The sequence below is a fragment of the Mirounga angustirostris genome, unplaced genomic scaffold (assembly GCF_029215605.1).
Source record: "Mirounga angustirostris isolate CCGP_5_RB_7025 unplaced genomic scaffold, mMirAng1.0.hap1 SCAF_6, whole genome shotgun sequence".
Taxonomy (NCBI): domain Eukaryota; kingdom Metazoa; phylum Chordata; class Mammalia; order Carnivora; family Phocidae; genus Mirounga; species Mirounga angustirostris.
This window is the reverse complement of record NW_026991714.1, coordinates 75462152-75477137: the sequence shown is the minus strand read 5'-3', so window position 1 is coordinate 75477137 and position 14986 is coordinate 75462152. Positions and strand designations below refer to the sequence as shown.

The window sequence follows — 14986 nt, the reverse complement described above, 5'->3', positions numbered from 1 at the left end:
AGTAAATAGAATTGATTTTCCAGCGAAGTAAGAGAGTTTGGAGAAGGAAGGGAGAGGTTAAATATCCTAAGACTGCGATGGGGCCCTTGGGGAACCCTTCATGGGCCCCTTGAATTTAGGGACAAAAGTGCAATACATCTTTGTATCTAACACAGCGTCTAGAATAATGCTGAACTCGAGCAAGGGGTCCCTCAGTCAGTCCTGGTGGACAGATTAATGCGGTAATCCCAAGGGATCTCCTTCCTGCCCTTCCATCCAGCCACTCCCCTTGAGGTAGACTCCAATCCCCAACCCCTTCCTCCTCAGTCCTGATGCTCCACTTTGCCCCTCCCCCCATAATTTTCTCTTCTGAGGTCTGCTGTCCTGCTTGTGCAGGGGACTGATTTGCATCTTCGTAAGTGGCTTCGAGTCCTGATGGGTTCTTTGTTGTAATCATGAAAATAACACAGGCCAAGAGGCTTGCCCTCTGGTGTGAAGATCCAGATTTCTATTCTGCTACCTTGCTGATGACCCAGGTTCCTTCTAATCATTTTATACTGACTTAGTTAGGAGCCCCTGCCTGTGATGGAGAACATCTCTGTCTCGGAAAAACTGCAACAGTGTCAGAGAGAAATTGTCCATAACTTGCTCCACAGGCCAGTGCAGGGGAGAGTTATTTCTCAGCCACCTGACCTCCAATTTTCTACATGTTCACCTCATAGCCTCTCTCTGTTTCTAGCCATGTTCTTCTAGGAAAGCAACACAGGAATGAGATGACTGTTAGAGCTGCATTAGCTAAGGTTTGTGCACACTTGAGTGCTATTGTTCTAAGCACTTTATGTATAATTTCTGATCCAATGCACAAAGTAACCTTGATTTTATGGAAGAGGAAACAGGCTCAGAGAAGTTCAATAATTTGCTGAAGGTCACACAGCTAGGAAGTGGTGGGGCCAGGATTCAAGCCCAGGCATTCTGGGTCTGGACCCTCCTTCTTTAGCAGTGCAGATGTCTTCTCTTTACCATATGCCATGCTATGAATCCATCCTTTAGATCACTGTGCTTTAGGGGATCCTTTGAAATATTGAGATACTAAATTATTATAGGAAGTATTTGACATTATAGCTTGTTTTGAAAGGCAAGTGAGAATAAGAGTTTTTAGACTTTATAGGTTTTTCTCCTGTCTTATATCCTAAAGGGCCAGGTACTAGCATTCTTGGATGATTCCAATTCTGGGCAGTGCACCTGTCTTAACTACCTGTTCTATAGTGAGGGAGAAACATGGAGGAATCTGGTAATTGTGATGCTCAAATATCTTTAATAATCATTCAAAATTAATAAGTAAATTCTTCCTCAAAGATCAGACAAATAGCGGTCATTCAAATACCTTAAATTTTCTTCTTGTTCCCTAGAACACCTCCATCCTTGGCCATTTCTCTTCTCCCTCTTCTCTTCCCTACCATCACAACTTACATGTCCTAAATGCTCTTCTTGGAATGGCTTTGCCAGGCTAGTTAATTTGCTAAGTGATTTTAGGCTAATGTGTTCCTGAATGTCAGTACTTCAAAGTGTCCCTATCACTCATACCCTGTCTCTCAACTAATGTGTATGTTAACAAGGAACTTCTGGAAGCATACTCTTATTATCCTAAATGAATAATTCCATTGAGGCCAGTGGAGCTGCTATTTGGGAACATCTGGGTCTCCATTTAAAGCTCCAAATTAGGGCAGTTTAAATATGGGACTCCCTGAGCATTTATAGACCTAGCAGCCCAATTTTTCTTTCCCTGGGGGAAAAGGGTGTGGCCTCCAGGTGGGAGGTGCTGTGTCTTCAGACCCTAGCAGAATTTAGGCGTTAGGAAGCCAAGTCATTCAGGGCAATTACTGAGGGCTGGGGGTCTACACTTGGGTTCTTACCCTAACAACAAAAAAAACTGTCTTTTATCCTTGGGAAACTCATTTAGCTCTTCTCTGTCCAATAAAGGACCTCAAAATTTAGTTCCAGTTCCAAGATTCAGTGCTTCTCTATGTTCTATTCACACCCTGTCTGCAGAGCGGTATGCGCCAGACTGTTGGTGTTCACTCCTGTCTCCGCCACTTTTTAGCTATGTGACCGTGTGCAAGTTTCTCCATGGTCCTAAGACTTGACCTCTTTATAGCAATAGCACCCACTCCACAGAACCCCACAGGGTTGAAGGAGTGAAGCTCCAAGCCCTGCTGTGGCAGGAGCTATGTCAGCACGGAAGAGCTATTACTCATTTCATTATCATCATCATCATCATCATCATAGGGTGCTGATTCTAACCAGTGGGCAGTCACTGCCCGCATTGTGAGGCACTGCGGGGTGTCTTCAGGCAAGAGGATTCCTGACCTGGTCATTTCCATGTGCCAACACAGACTTCTGCTGCATGGTACTAGCGTCTGACCTCTGACTGCCATGGAAAGTAACCAGAGGGACTAGGGCTTAAACAAATCTAAGAAGCCAATTAACTTCATGCAGAAGCCCCGAGCTGGAAAGATGAGCACTAAACGCAATCCTAACAGAAAAGCTGGATAGAAGAATGTAAAGGTGAATTGAGAGGAAGGAAAGAAAATTGCCTTGATACCTAAAACCCTGCAAACACCCAGCCAGTGTTCCAGGAGATAGTCCGGCATCCCTCCCTTCACTTCTTTCACGTGCCATGCTCGGAATCTTTGTAGGATCGTTTCCTTCTGGGACTCCTATGGGGCGAGTTTTCCTCTCACCTTCCATGGGGATTCTCATCCTCCCTTTCTAGTTTTGTTTTTTTAAGATTTTATCATTTATTTGACAGAGAGAGACACAGCAAGAGAGGGAACAGAAGCAGGGGGAGTGGGAGAGGGAGAAGCAGGCTTCCCGCTGAGCAGGGAGCCCGATGCGGGGCTCGATCCCAAGACCCTGGGGTCATGACCTGAGCTGAAGGCAGACACTTAACGACTGAGCCACCCAGGCACCCTCTCTCTTCCTAGTTTCATCTAACCTCTTAGTTACTCATCACTGGGGCAGTTATGTCCAGTACAGTAGGTGAAGCTCCCTATGTAATCCGCCCTCTGCTGCGTGAGCCCAGCTGGGCTTCTAGACTCTGCGTGAGCATCTTGCGGTTAACAGCTTTGCACAACTGGAATGAGCTGTAATGACTGAGCTACCTTGAAGAAAGTAGGCATGCTGAATTGACCATGAAGAAATTTGGCATTAAAAAAGTCTAGGGGCACCTGAGTGGTGCAGTCGGTTAAGTGTCTGACTTTTGATTTTGGCTCAGGTCATGATCTCAGGGTCAGGAGATTGAGCCCTGCGTTGGGCTCTGCACTCAATGCGGAGTCTGCTTCAGATCCTCCCTCTGCCTCTCCTGCTCATGCTCTTTCTCTCTCAAATAAATAAATCTTTTTTAAAAAGTCTAGATGCTTCTGTTTAAAATGCTTTGTAAACTAGAATATCCTATAGAAATAAGGTATTAACAGTAGTTAATTCTGCTGTGTTAAGTGTAGTGTTCTTTGAATCAGTTGGGCATCCCCAAAACAATGATCATTTTTAACTACTGGAAGAAGGGGAGACATTACTACATCGCTGAAATTGGGATTTTATAGAACTGCAAACCAGTTTGCTCACTTAGTCGTTCCATCTGGCCAGATTGTCATGTGCAAATTCTCTTAGCCATATTGTTCCTGGGGGCAGAACACTGTGCATACCCTTGCAGACTGGAGGGGGTTATCTTAGTCCATATTATGCCCTTCCTCCTACTATTACCAGGGACGGAGCCCTATTGGAAGAAACAAACCTGGAAAATATTTTCCACATGGTCGCTAATACCCTACATAGATAAAATTGCACATACATATCCGTATAAGGAAAAAAAGAAGCTAAGTTTATTCTTAAAAAAATCAAATTAGGGAGCTCAAAGTACCAGCATATTTTAGTCAAGGCAGCCATGATTATAAAAGGAAATATTTAAATTTTTGGTTTGGATGAATCAAAAATATTCAACACAAAAACCTTAATTTATTAAGTTAAAGATTCTACATAGTTCTTAAGACTGAGATTCTGGTTGGATTGAGTTGGATGCACTCCAATGGTAGATCAGCTCTCCTGATCCAATCAGCAGGAATCATTGGTTAAGAACTTCCTGCATCTTACAGTATCTGCCAAGAAGCAGATGGTGTTTAGATTTCTAATAGGTAATGTCACTGCAATGGTGCTTATCCTTTTCCAGATGCTTTCCCCCGGGGGGCGTTGGAACTGTTAGAACTGCACTTTACAGGAGCCTGGTTACTGTTTCCATGAATAAGATCAAATGGTGTTTATCCTCCATCGATCAGTACCGTCTTGTTTAAACTGATTGAGTCATTTAGAGACACATCAGGTAATGACAACAATTGTGCAACGGTACCCAGCGTACTCCCCAGCTTGCTGAGGGATGACAGGATTTTAAAAGACAGTTATTGAAACAGATTTATAACATCGACTGGCTGTGTGATGAAATGAACACCCACCACCGCAGGCTGCCCCATGGGTTTCAGAGAAAAGGGCATTGGGCATTTAGCTAAGAGTTTCCTTGAGCAACATTCTCTAAAATAAAAGCATACTATGTTTTGTTGTTGTTGTTGCTGTCTTTTTAGAATAAAAGAAAATAAGAGGTTTTGTTTTTTTGTCTGGATAAAAAGAATACATTTACTCCTGTGACTAATCAGGATTGTATTATTTGCGTGTAGTTTTTGATTTACTATATCAGTGGAGTTTTTTTTTTTATTATTATTATTGTATCAGTAGAGTTTTGACAAAGAGCAGCTAATGGGTAAGTTTGGAAAGTTTCAGGATATTTTTTTGGAGATGATTACAAATAGAGAAATGGGAAGGGGAAGAGAGTTTTGCCAAATTCCTGCCAAGTGCCAGGGATGATGCTTTAACTATTTTGCTATGTCATCTCATTTAATCTTCACTGAATTCTGCAGGGTGGATTCATGGCACACTCCAGGAATCTGAGATTCAGGAAAGTTAAGTAGTGTGCCTGAGGCCACACAGCCCAGGAGTTTGGGAACCTGCCTTCCAGCCACGCTCTGTCAGGAGATGAGTCTGTTGTTCTTTCTAGAATTAATCTGGAAAGTCTCTGAGAGAGGCATGGTCCTGTTTGATGGAAGACAGCTAAGCCATCAGGTCCCTCAGATGTTTTCAGTTGTGGTGATTTCAGTTGGTTCTGGTTTTATGAATGCTGGATGGGAGCTCTAAAAGGGATTTTTTCTTTCTTAAACTGTGTTCTGAGGAATCCCATTTCAGAGACATGTTAATAGATGTTCCTGAAAGATGTTCTGTTATAAATGAAGCTGAGGAAATGAAACATCTCAGTCCTAGATGCTTAGAAGTGCATACATTTACACACACAGTAAATCCTCAGTCCCTGTGAGGACACTTACGATGGTGACATGTGTGGGCTCCGGAGTCAGACCACCTGGCTGGGGAATCTGGCTCTTTACTTCCCAACTGGGTGATGTGGAGCCTTCTAGGTAACTAATCCCTGCTCAATTTTCTCATTAGTAAAATGTTATAATAGTATCTACCTCATAGGACTGGTTTAAGAATAATATAGATGAATGCATGGAAAGTGCTCAGGACTACGCTTGGCCATATAATGCTCAATCAACATCTGTCATTGTTAGTATTGTCCACCTAATAACAAGACCTGCTTTAAAGTGTCTACTTTCCTCAACTTGACAACAGGGTCACCTTTTATGAGCCACATTATTAATGTCCACTGAATAAAGTGTAAGAAATGTCATATTTGAAATGACACAAAACAACTTGGTATTATTAGCCCAGTTAAAAATAATAAATAAATATTCAGCATTTTTCCTATCCATCCTGTCAATTCATATTTGCCCACTAAGTTTTTTTTTTTTTTTTTTTTTAAGATTTTATTTGTTTGCGAGAGAGAGAATGAGAGACAGAGAGCATGAGAGGGAGGAGCGTCAGAGGGAGAAGCAGACTCCCTGCTGAGCAGGGAGCCCAATGTGGGACTTGATCCTGGGACTCCAGGATCATGACCTGAGCCGAAGGCAGTCGCTTAACCAACTGAGCCACCCAGGCGCCCTGCCCACTAAGTTTTTTTTTTTCCCTTTCTTTTTCCCAATTCCCTTCCCCCTTCCCTTACACATGGCAAATAATAAATTGGAACAGCAAAATGTGAGAATTGTCTCAAATGGGCAGTATCAATATAATTCCAGAAAATATAGCCCTGAAATATGAACCAATGTCATTTGTCTATTATTCTGTATTTAGCAGGGGAAGGCCTTGGCCCTTTAACAAGTAAATGCTCTTATTCTAGTAAGCACTGTTATCTCCGGACTTATGTTCCTACCGTATATGCTTCAGCACATTATCATAAAGGATATTTCAGACCAGACCAACACACCTTTGAAGCTTCTAAATTCTAACAAAAGTTGAGCTTGTCAGTGTATATTTTGCAAAACACTAAACCTGCACAGTGCACAAATAATACTGTGTTCCTCACCTTCTTGAAGATACACAGTACACATCTGAACAGTCCTACCGTAAATACACTTGTTTAACTTTGAGCCCATTCTCCTTGGAATTCGTTTTCATAATCATGGAACAAAAGTATTTCAATCAGAGTTTAAGAGATTTTTGGTAAGAATGGATGTTCCTGTTAAGTGCTCTGACACCTTCCTTAAGATACAGTCGTAGCGTATTTTGGTTGTGAATCATCTTTCTGGAGTGAACAAAATGATCATGTGAAAAATATATCCACAGCAGCACGGTTGCCCAAACCAACCCAAGAAAAAGATCTAATAATTAGCTATCCCCAAGGTTGAGATTTAACACATTCAAAGCCAGTCATTTTCCATGTCTGTTTTTGTTTTCTTTTCTTTTTTTCTTTGCTAGAATGAAAAGCGAATAGCTTAAGGCATTCCTTTGGTGAGTAGGATCCTGGGAAATGAGATAGCAAGAATTCACCAAGGTGATTTTGGGTGGGTTTATTTTCTGTGGGCTTTTGTGTTTTAGATTTTGGTTTCGGGTGGTTGCGAAGGACAAAGGTGAGGGAAGGAGAGAGTTGAAAATATGAAATCTAAGGTATGATAGGAATTACAACCTACACAGAGAAGTCAGAATCTGCCAGTGATGTTAATGCTTTTCCTCTTTTAATTACATTTTTTATGTTTCCAAGGGGTCCTAGGACCAGGATAAACAGTCAACCACAATGCTCCCAGCTATCTGGCCATTGCTAAATAAACTTCTCGGAAACATTAGCCCTGCTCTTGAACCCAAGGCGGTAAATCTACTCTTTAGCCCCAGAAATTGATTACATCAAGAAGCCGAAGATGGCTGCCATTTCATTCTGAGATTATATGATTCTTCCAATATATTCTCTTGTTTTCAGGTTGCTCCATTAGTATAAAAACCAGCCAGAAAGTGCCCTGCATTAGGCTCTCTAATAGAAGAGGATAGAAGCTCTTCTCATTGCATTCCCACTGAGCCACACTGCACAGTTTCACAGAGTTGAAGCAAGAAAAAGCAAAACACATGGACTGTACCTGAGTGATCAGAGATCCCCACCCGGAAAAGGTTTCCTTGATTATGGAGAATTCAACGTGTCACTCTGGTTATGCTCTAATCAACATATCAAACTCCAAAGGTTCAGTGGCTTTAGGTTTGGTTTACAATTCCTGAAAGTTAAACTTTAACTCGCTCTGTCCCTCTCATCCATACAGCCCTTTGACCAGATAACTGGGTCACTACAGCCCGCAGAATCTACAAAACAGCCAGGCTCCTTTGTTTACAACATTAAAGTATATTTTGCCTTAAAAACAGTTGATGTGAATAATGCTTTTGAAGCTGTTTTTGCGAGTTACGTATTTAAAAAGCAGAACTCGCTGCAGTTTGGGTAACTATGCTTTTATTTATGTGAGCTTCCCTGTTTTCTGTTCCGTCAAAGGGATATGAAGGCTAAGGTAAATTTGGGAGAGTCTTTCTTTCTTCCTTTTTTTTCATGCTTTTTTATATCACTGTATTGCATGGAGTAAAGTGTGGAGTTTCAGGTCAAGTATGCAGATAAATGCTGGCTTATAAAAATGAAATACCCAAAGCATTTATGTAACCAAGTAAATAGGGTCGGATTGGGGTGGGAAAACAGGCTTCTTTTTTATGCAAGCTGCTCCTACGGATTTTAAGAGGGCCCATTACTGTGAAAGCGTAACTGTCAGCTGTGGACTGGGTTACGGGAGATCCGAAGCTTGAAGTTCATGGCTTGAAACCTCAGTGGTAACTGTGTTTCTTGAAGAATAAAGGAAGTGACATTTTCAAAGATCTAACCTCGAGATTCTAAGTTCTCTGGTAAGAGCTCTAGTGTGTGGAGGAAATTCTTAAAGGTATAAAGCCCACCTAAAAAAAAATTTAAAAACTCAAAGCCCTCCCAATTTTGAGTACATTTTGGCTTAAGGGTTTAGAAGCCACCAGCCCCCTAGAATTAGAGGCTACCCTCACTTGGTTTCAGTTCAAATAAGAGGAGTCTGATTTTCTAGGAGCCAACTATTAACAGAAGCACGTGGGCCACAGGAAAGTGCAGAATGAACAATCCTTCCAGAATATGGACATAGAGGAAGAGGCGTCAAACACGCACGTGGGAATCTAAAATGCTGGATGTAAAGCTTGTTGCCGGAATGTTCGTTCTGCTTCCAGTTTTCAGTTCTCAGACTTGTGGAAGCCTTGATTTGCTTCCGCTTCTCCCAAATCGATGCGTGACCAGGGGTGACAGAACACACACTATGCCTTGGAGTTGTGCCCTGGGAGTGAGCTCTGCAGGGGTTGAGGGGGAGGACTCAAGCTCCTTGTAGCTGCACTGCTGCATGAAGGACACACCCCTGGACAAGCCCCTGGGACCGGACCCCCCATGGAGTAGTTTCCCTGGTTATTCCGGAGAAAGCTCAGCCTGGGCTCCAACAGTTCCCACATGGATGGGGAATCCTGACCTTGACTTTGCCTGGTCCTGCAGAGAATGGTTGATATTTTAAAACTGTCCGTCCTGGGAGGGTTTTCTTTGTCATATTGCAAGGTAGGTGCCGGATGGTGAGAAGTAGAGATGAGGAGAAAAGCCCGGGATTTTAGGTGTCTGGTGGAAACAGAAAAACGCAACAGGTACAAGTAGGCATTTATTAACTAGTTAATAAAAAGAACTGGTTTCTTATTTGAGGGGTCCTGGCATTCAACAAGATAGGGCTGTACTCATGTTAAACCAAAGTGTTCAAAAATAAGTTAAAATAGCCCTAAAGCCTGATAATTAAATGGGACAATTGACATATGAATCATAAGAGCAAAGACAGTAATGCATTTGGTGTCATTAGGATATTGCTGGAAAGTTTTTTATTTTCTAAATCCTCTCTTTTTGCAGTGATAGGGATATAACAGTCCACAGTAAACAGGGAAATAATGAACAATCTCTCTTGCTGGAGGGTACTTAAGGGGACAGTCTGTGGCACGGGGACAAGGGGAAATCACCCCATGACCCTGATCCCATCAGTCCAGTCAAGGGAAATAACTGTACCCAGAATGGCTGGGGTTAGCCCTTCTGGGGCCCCATTCTCCAGGGAGGGACAAAGCCATAATCAGTCAACCGTTATCCAATGCAAACAAAAACAAATCATTTTAAGTAGTAGCTGGTAAGTATTTTTTCATTTGTCTGTTCTATAAATGATCACCGAGGACCTACTATCTGCTGAGCATTGTGTTAGATGAGTGGTTATTTCAAATGAGGGTTGAATCTATTAGCAGGCTGTAAACTCAATAAACTGAGTTGTAGCCAACATTTTTAAAACAGAGTAGAAATTATCAAGTGAATTGCATGCAGAAGGGGCATGTTCATGAAACTTTTCTGTTTTTTTTGTGTGTGTACTGGTTATGATCTAAAATTTGTTGTGAAGCACGATTTTAAAAGCTTCAAAATAGTATGTTAGTCTTCGGGGATTCAGGAGTTGACAAACTGGATGCAGAAGATACACATTAAGCAAATACTCCCCAAAATACTTAATTAAATAGAGTTGGAATAAGTATTACAAAAGAGGAGTACAGGATGCTAAACAGAGCTTTCAACATAGGGACCTAAGCTAGTGTGGACCTGGGAGGGAGTTGAGGAAACTTCCAGAACATCCGAGACCTGAAGGGGGTAGGCGCGAAGGTGGGCATTACTGCAGGTAGAAATAGCACGGTGTGAATGACTTTGGCACATTCAGATAACTGATAGAAGGCCAGGTGTAAGGGGCAAGTGAGGGAAAGACACTGGATCCACAGACTTCCAGTGCTGTCCCCAGGCAATGGGAAGTCACTGGAAGGATTTTAAGAAAGCGAACCACATGATCTACTTGTATATTTTGGCTGTAAGGTTGAGAATAAATTGTTGTGGGATAACATTGCCTACCTCTTTCCTTTTTAAAAAATCAATATGTGCTTGTCTTAGAGTCATTTATTCACATATATATTCAAATAAAAGAGATTTGGATTTGAGGCAGGTGAAGTATTTGATAGACCAGTTAGAGAGGTGGCAAGTAATGGTGGTTGAGATTAGGTTGGTGGAACTGGAGCAAGAAAGAATGGATGAAGGAAGAAATATGCAGAGTGGTCCATAGTGAATGCTCATTAAATGCTAGTTTTCAGCAATCATTTGCATGTGAATTATTTGGCTTATGGATTTTAACTAATCTTGCCTTAAATATCCAACTGACTTTGCCACCCTGCAGAGCTGGAATTTTTGGGTAAAAAGCACTGATTATTTACTGATGGTTTAGGTAAAACATAAAGCTTTAAAAAACTTCAAATGTAATTAAAAACCAAAGAGTACCAATAGCAAGAAGTTTCCCTCCTAGCCAAAATTCTCCCTCTCCTACCTCAAAAAAAAAAAAAGATTTCTTCACTGTTCTCAATTTCTTAAGAGTTCAAAATACATTTTGGGTATTTAATGGGGGTATTTAATGAATTGGAATGGAGTATTCTTAAAAATGAAAGGGCCATGCCAGACACACTATATAGGCGAACGTCTAATTCTCTCTTCTTGTCTATGGTGTAGAAAGAACTCGGAGCCAGGAGCTGGGACTTGGGGAATCCAGTGCTAACGTTATCATTTATGAGCTGTATCACTTATGACCTATCACACAGGAGTAACCTTGAGCAAGTTTCTGCCCCTTGTGTGAGTCTCAGTGTCCTTGCCTTTGATGAGGACAACATCTCCCCCGTGGTTATGGAGAGGGTCAAATGAATTGGCATATGTGAAAGTGATTTGAAAATACTAGGGTACTATCAGAGCGCGGAGTGGAATAATTACAGAGCAAATTAAACCTACATCCTCAAGGCTATGTCAGTGCTGAGTTTGAATCTGTGAAATAAGAACTTCGAGGAGGTAAGCCTGCTCTTTCAGAGGTGCCCAGCGTTTTAAACCCGAAAGCTTGGTGCTGCTCTTAATCCCTCTAAGACTTGGGAAGAGAGCAGAATTTGATCTACAAGGTTAGAATCCGTCTGTTCTCTGCTATCGCATCTCAGGATTTTAGACTTGTGAAACGCATTGGTTTTGTAACTAGAGCCATCTAGTGTTGAATTGATTAAAACATGCACATGTGCACACGCACATGCGCACGCACACGCGCACACACGCTCCTTTGCTTTGTGCTCTAGGAAATAGCATTTGGTTCTCCTGACACCTTTGAATAGTGTTTTCAATATGACCTAATTGTAGGTCATATTACAGTTAGCCTGGTGATGGGTATTAAAGAGGGCACGTTCTGCATGGAGCACTGGGTGTTATGCACAAACAATGACTTGAGGATTTATTTAGTCCAGATTCCCTCTAAAAGTCATGGCAGCACGTGGGACACGCCACACTCTGTCCTTTAAACATCAGTGGAGTATCTTCCTCTTCTCGGTCCCTGTTCTTTCTCATAGTCATTCTTGGGTTTGGTGAATGATCTTGAAATTAGAGTTTCCAGATGTTGCATCATTTTATTTTTTTAAGCAATATTATTAGTTCAGCCCCAAAGCAAAAGCAAATACTGGTTTTTGTAAAAGAACAATTTTAGGAAAAAAACCTGGTACCAATCTGGTATTTTCCTTTATTAATATTAGAGAACACCAGTCATTAGGTCTTTAATCTGTTTAATTTGCTGTGCTCTATTTTCTCTACTGTAAAGAAAAACTTCCCACAGAAAGATCTCTCCTAGCTTTCAGATAATTTCTTCAGAAGGGTTATCACGTCATCTCTCTCTCTCTCTTTTTAAAGTAGACTCCACACCCAGCATAGAGCCCAACATGGGGCTTGAACTCATGACCCTGAGATTAAGACTGGACTTAGCTGAGATCAAGGGTCGGACACTTAACCGACTGAGCCACCCACGTGTCCCAGATCATCTCTTTTTTTAATGATCATGTCATTATTTACTTAAAAACACATAAACATCTGTGTGTGCGTGTGTGAACCACACACGCACACACACACACCTCAGGCCTAACCATAATCTTTGCCCCCTTTTCACACAAGTACACTACTCCTCATGCTCAACTGATATTTTGAATTCTTCAGGTTAACGAAGGACCTGAGAAGTTATATGTGGCATTATATAGGGCATCTTGAATTTTTTTGCAATAAAACCACCTCTGGCTAAAGATGTCCATTGACAGATGAATGGATAAAGAAGATGTGGTGTGTATATATATATATATATACACACAATAGAATATTATGCAGCCATCAAAAGGAATGAGATCTTGCCATTTGCAACGACGTGGATGGAACTGGAGGGTGTTAGGCTGAGCGAAATAAGTCAATCAGAGAAAAACATGTATCAAATGACCTCACTGATATGAGGAATTCTTAATCTCAGGAAACAAACTGAGGGTTGCTGGAGTGGGGGAGTGGGTGGGAGGGATGGGTGGCTGGGTGATAGACACTGGGGAGGGTATGTGCTATGGTGAGCACTGTGAATTGTGTTAGACTGATGAATCACAGATCTGTACCTCTGAAACAAATAATGCAATACATGTTAAGAAGAAAAAAAAAAGAAGCAGCAGCTAGCAGGAGGGGAAGAATGAAGGGGGGGAAAAGGAGGGGGAGACGAATCATGAGAGACGATGGACTCTGAAAAACAAACTGAGGGTTCTAGAGGGGAGGGGGGTGGGAGGATGGGTTAGCCTGGTGATGGGTATTAAAGAGGGCACGTTCTGCACGGAGCACTGGGTGTTATGCACAAACAATGAATCATGGAACAGTACATCAAAAACTAATGATGTAATGTATGGTGATTAACATAACAGTACAAAGAAAAAAAACCACCTCTGGCTAACTCAGCAAACCCAGGCTTTCCACATCCAAGTAAGAAAACATTGATCAATGGGTGCCTGGGTGGCTCAGTTGGTTAAGCGACTGCCTTCGGCTCAGATCATGATCCTGGAGTCTGGGATCGAGTCCCGCATCAGGCTCCCTGCTCAGCAGGGAGTCTGCTTCTCCCTCTGACCTTCCTCCTTCTCATGCTCTCTGTCTCACATTCTCTCTCAAATAAATAAATAAAATCTTAAAAAAAAAAAAAGAAAACATTGATCAATGAACTAAAAGGGGTGATTTAAAAAATTTTTTTATTGTTATGTTAATCACCATACATTACATCATTAGTTTTAGATGTAGAGTTCCATGATTCATTGTTTGTGCATAACACCCAGTGCTCCATGCAGAATGTGCCCTCCTCAATACCCACCACCAGGCTAACCCATCCTCCCACCCCCCTCCCCTCTAGAACCCTCAGTTGGTTTCTCAGAGTCCATAAAAGGGGTGATTTTAAAAAATTTTCTTGGTAAAGACTGGAAGAACTTGGGGGTTAATAACAGAAGTAGAATAATAAAATGCTAATTGTGTGCATTAATACCTTTTCAAATGATAAAACTGAAGTCAATGGCAAGATTATTGTAAAGAGAGCATTAACTTTTCAAACAAAATTGAGGTTGTGGCCGTAATGGGCCTAATTCCTAATTTGTGTTCATTGTGGTTTATACAGAATGGAAACTTAGCTTTCAAGTATGCCTTTGCCATTTGCAGAGCACTTTTGTTGGGTCTTCACAAGAACCAAGTCAGTATTAGGAGTTGGTGGAGTATAATGTTTAAGGACATGCATGGACTTTACAGTCCAGTCGCTTGGGTTGAAATATCAACTAACTGTTGACTAGCGAGCTAACTTCAGGTGTGTCTTCTAACTTCCCTGAGCTGCTCTGTTCCTGTCTGGAAATGGGGACAAGAGTGATACCTATCTCCTAGGTCCAGGTGAGGCTCACAAGAGAGAAGATGCAGAAAATGCTTAGCTCAGAGCCAGATTCATAGAAAATTTTTATCTATATTAATTTTATATTAATCAGTTTTATAAGGAGTCTTGAAGGTTAACTGTCCTTCCGTTATCCCAGCAAACTGAAAACTGAGATTTTTATGAGACCTCAAAATACACTGCTCTGAAAACCAGTGTCTTGCATGAGGAGCTCCAAGATCATCATCACGGTTGGTTAGCAACACCATGCATTTACATTGGAGGGTCAACAACGTGAATGTGCTTTGAGAATCACAGATCTCTAGGATTTAAGATGTTGTATATACTTGTGTTTTATCCTTGTAGCCACTCTGGGAAGCGATTAGGGCAGGAGGGCTATTTCCTCTTGTTCTGAAGAAGAGAAGATGAGATAATAAGTGGTTTCATGTTTTGTGCAAAGGGGTCTCACACCAGGAAATGGCACAGGGTGGGAGCAAAAGGAACGGGCCTTTACTGTTTACTCTGAGTGGCTTTGGAAGGTTCCTTAATGTCTTTGAACATCATCAGTTTTCTCTCTGTGAGATGGGACTGATGATCTCTGGCTTACCATACTTCGTTTGGACTAAACAAGCAATGTGTTTGTGCGTGCCCGGCACTTTGTACATTCTTTTTCTTCTCCAGGACACTGTGCTACACCATGGTCCATGCAGGTGGGGCAGACC

At 41.7% G+C, this 14986-nt stretch overlaps 1 protein-coding gene across 1 annotated transcript in view; it reads right to left on the bottom strand.

Annotated features, from left to right (window-relative positions):
* The window catches only part of A1CF (APOBEC1 complementation factor), a 75753-nt gene extending 68133 nt beyond the window's left edge, over positions 1-7620 (bottom strand). The window contains exon 1 of the mRNA XM_064593532.1: positions 7536-7620. The gene's annotated coding sequence lies outside the window, so the exon portion shown is untranslated. The remainder of the gene's footprint in view (positions 1-7535) is intronic.
* Positions 7621-14986: the final 7366 nt, after the last annotated feature.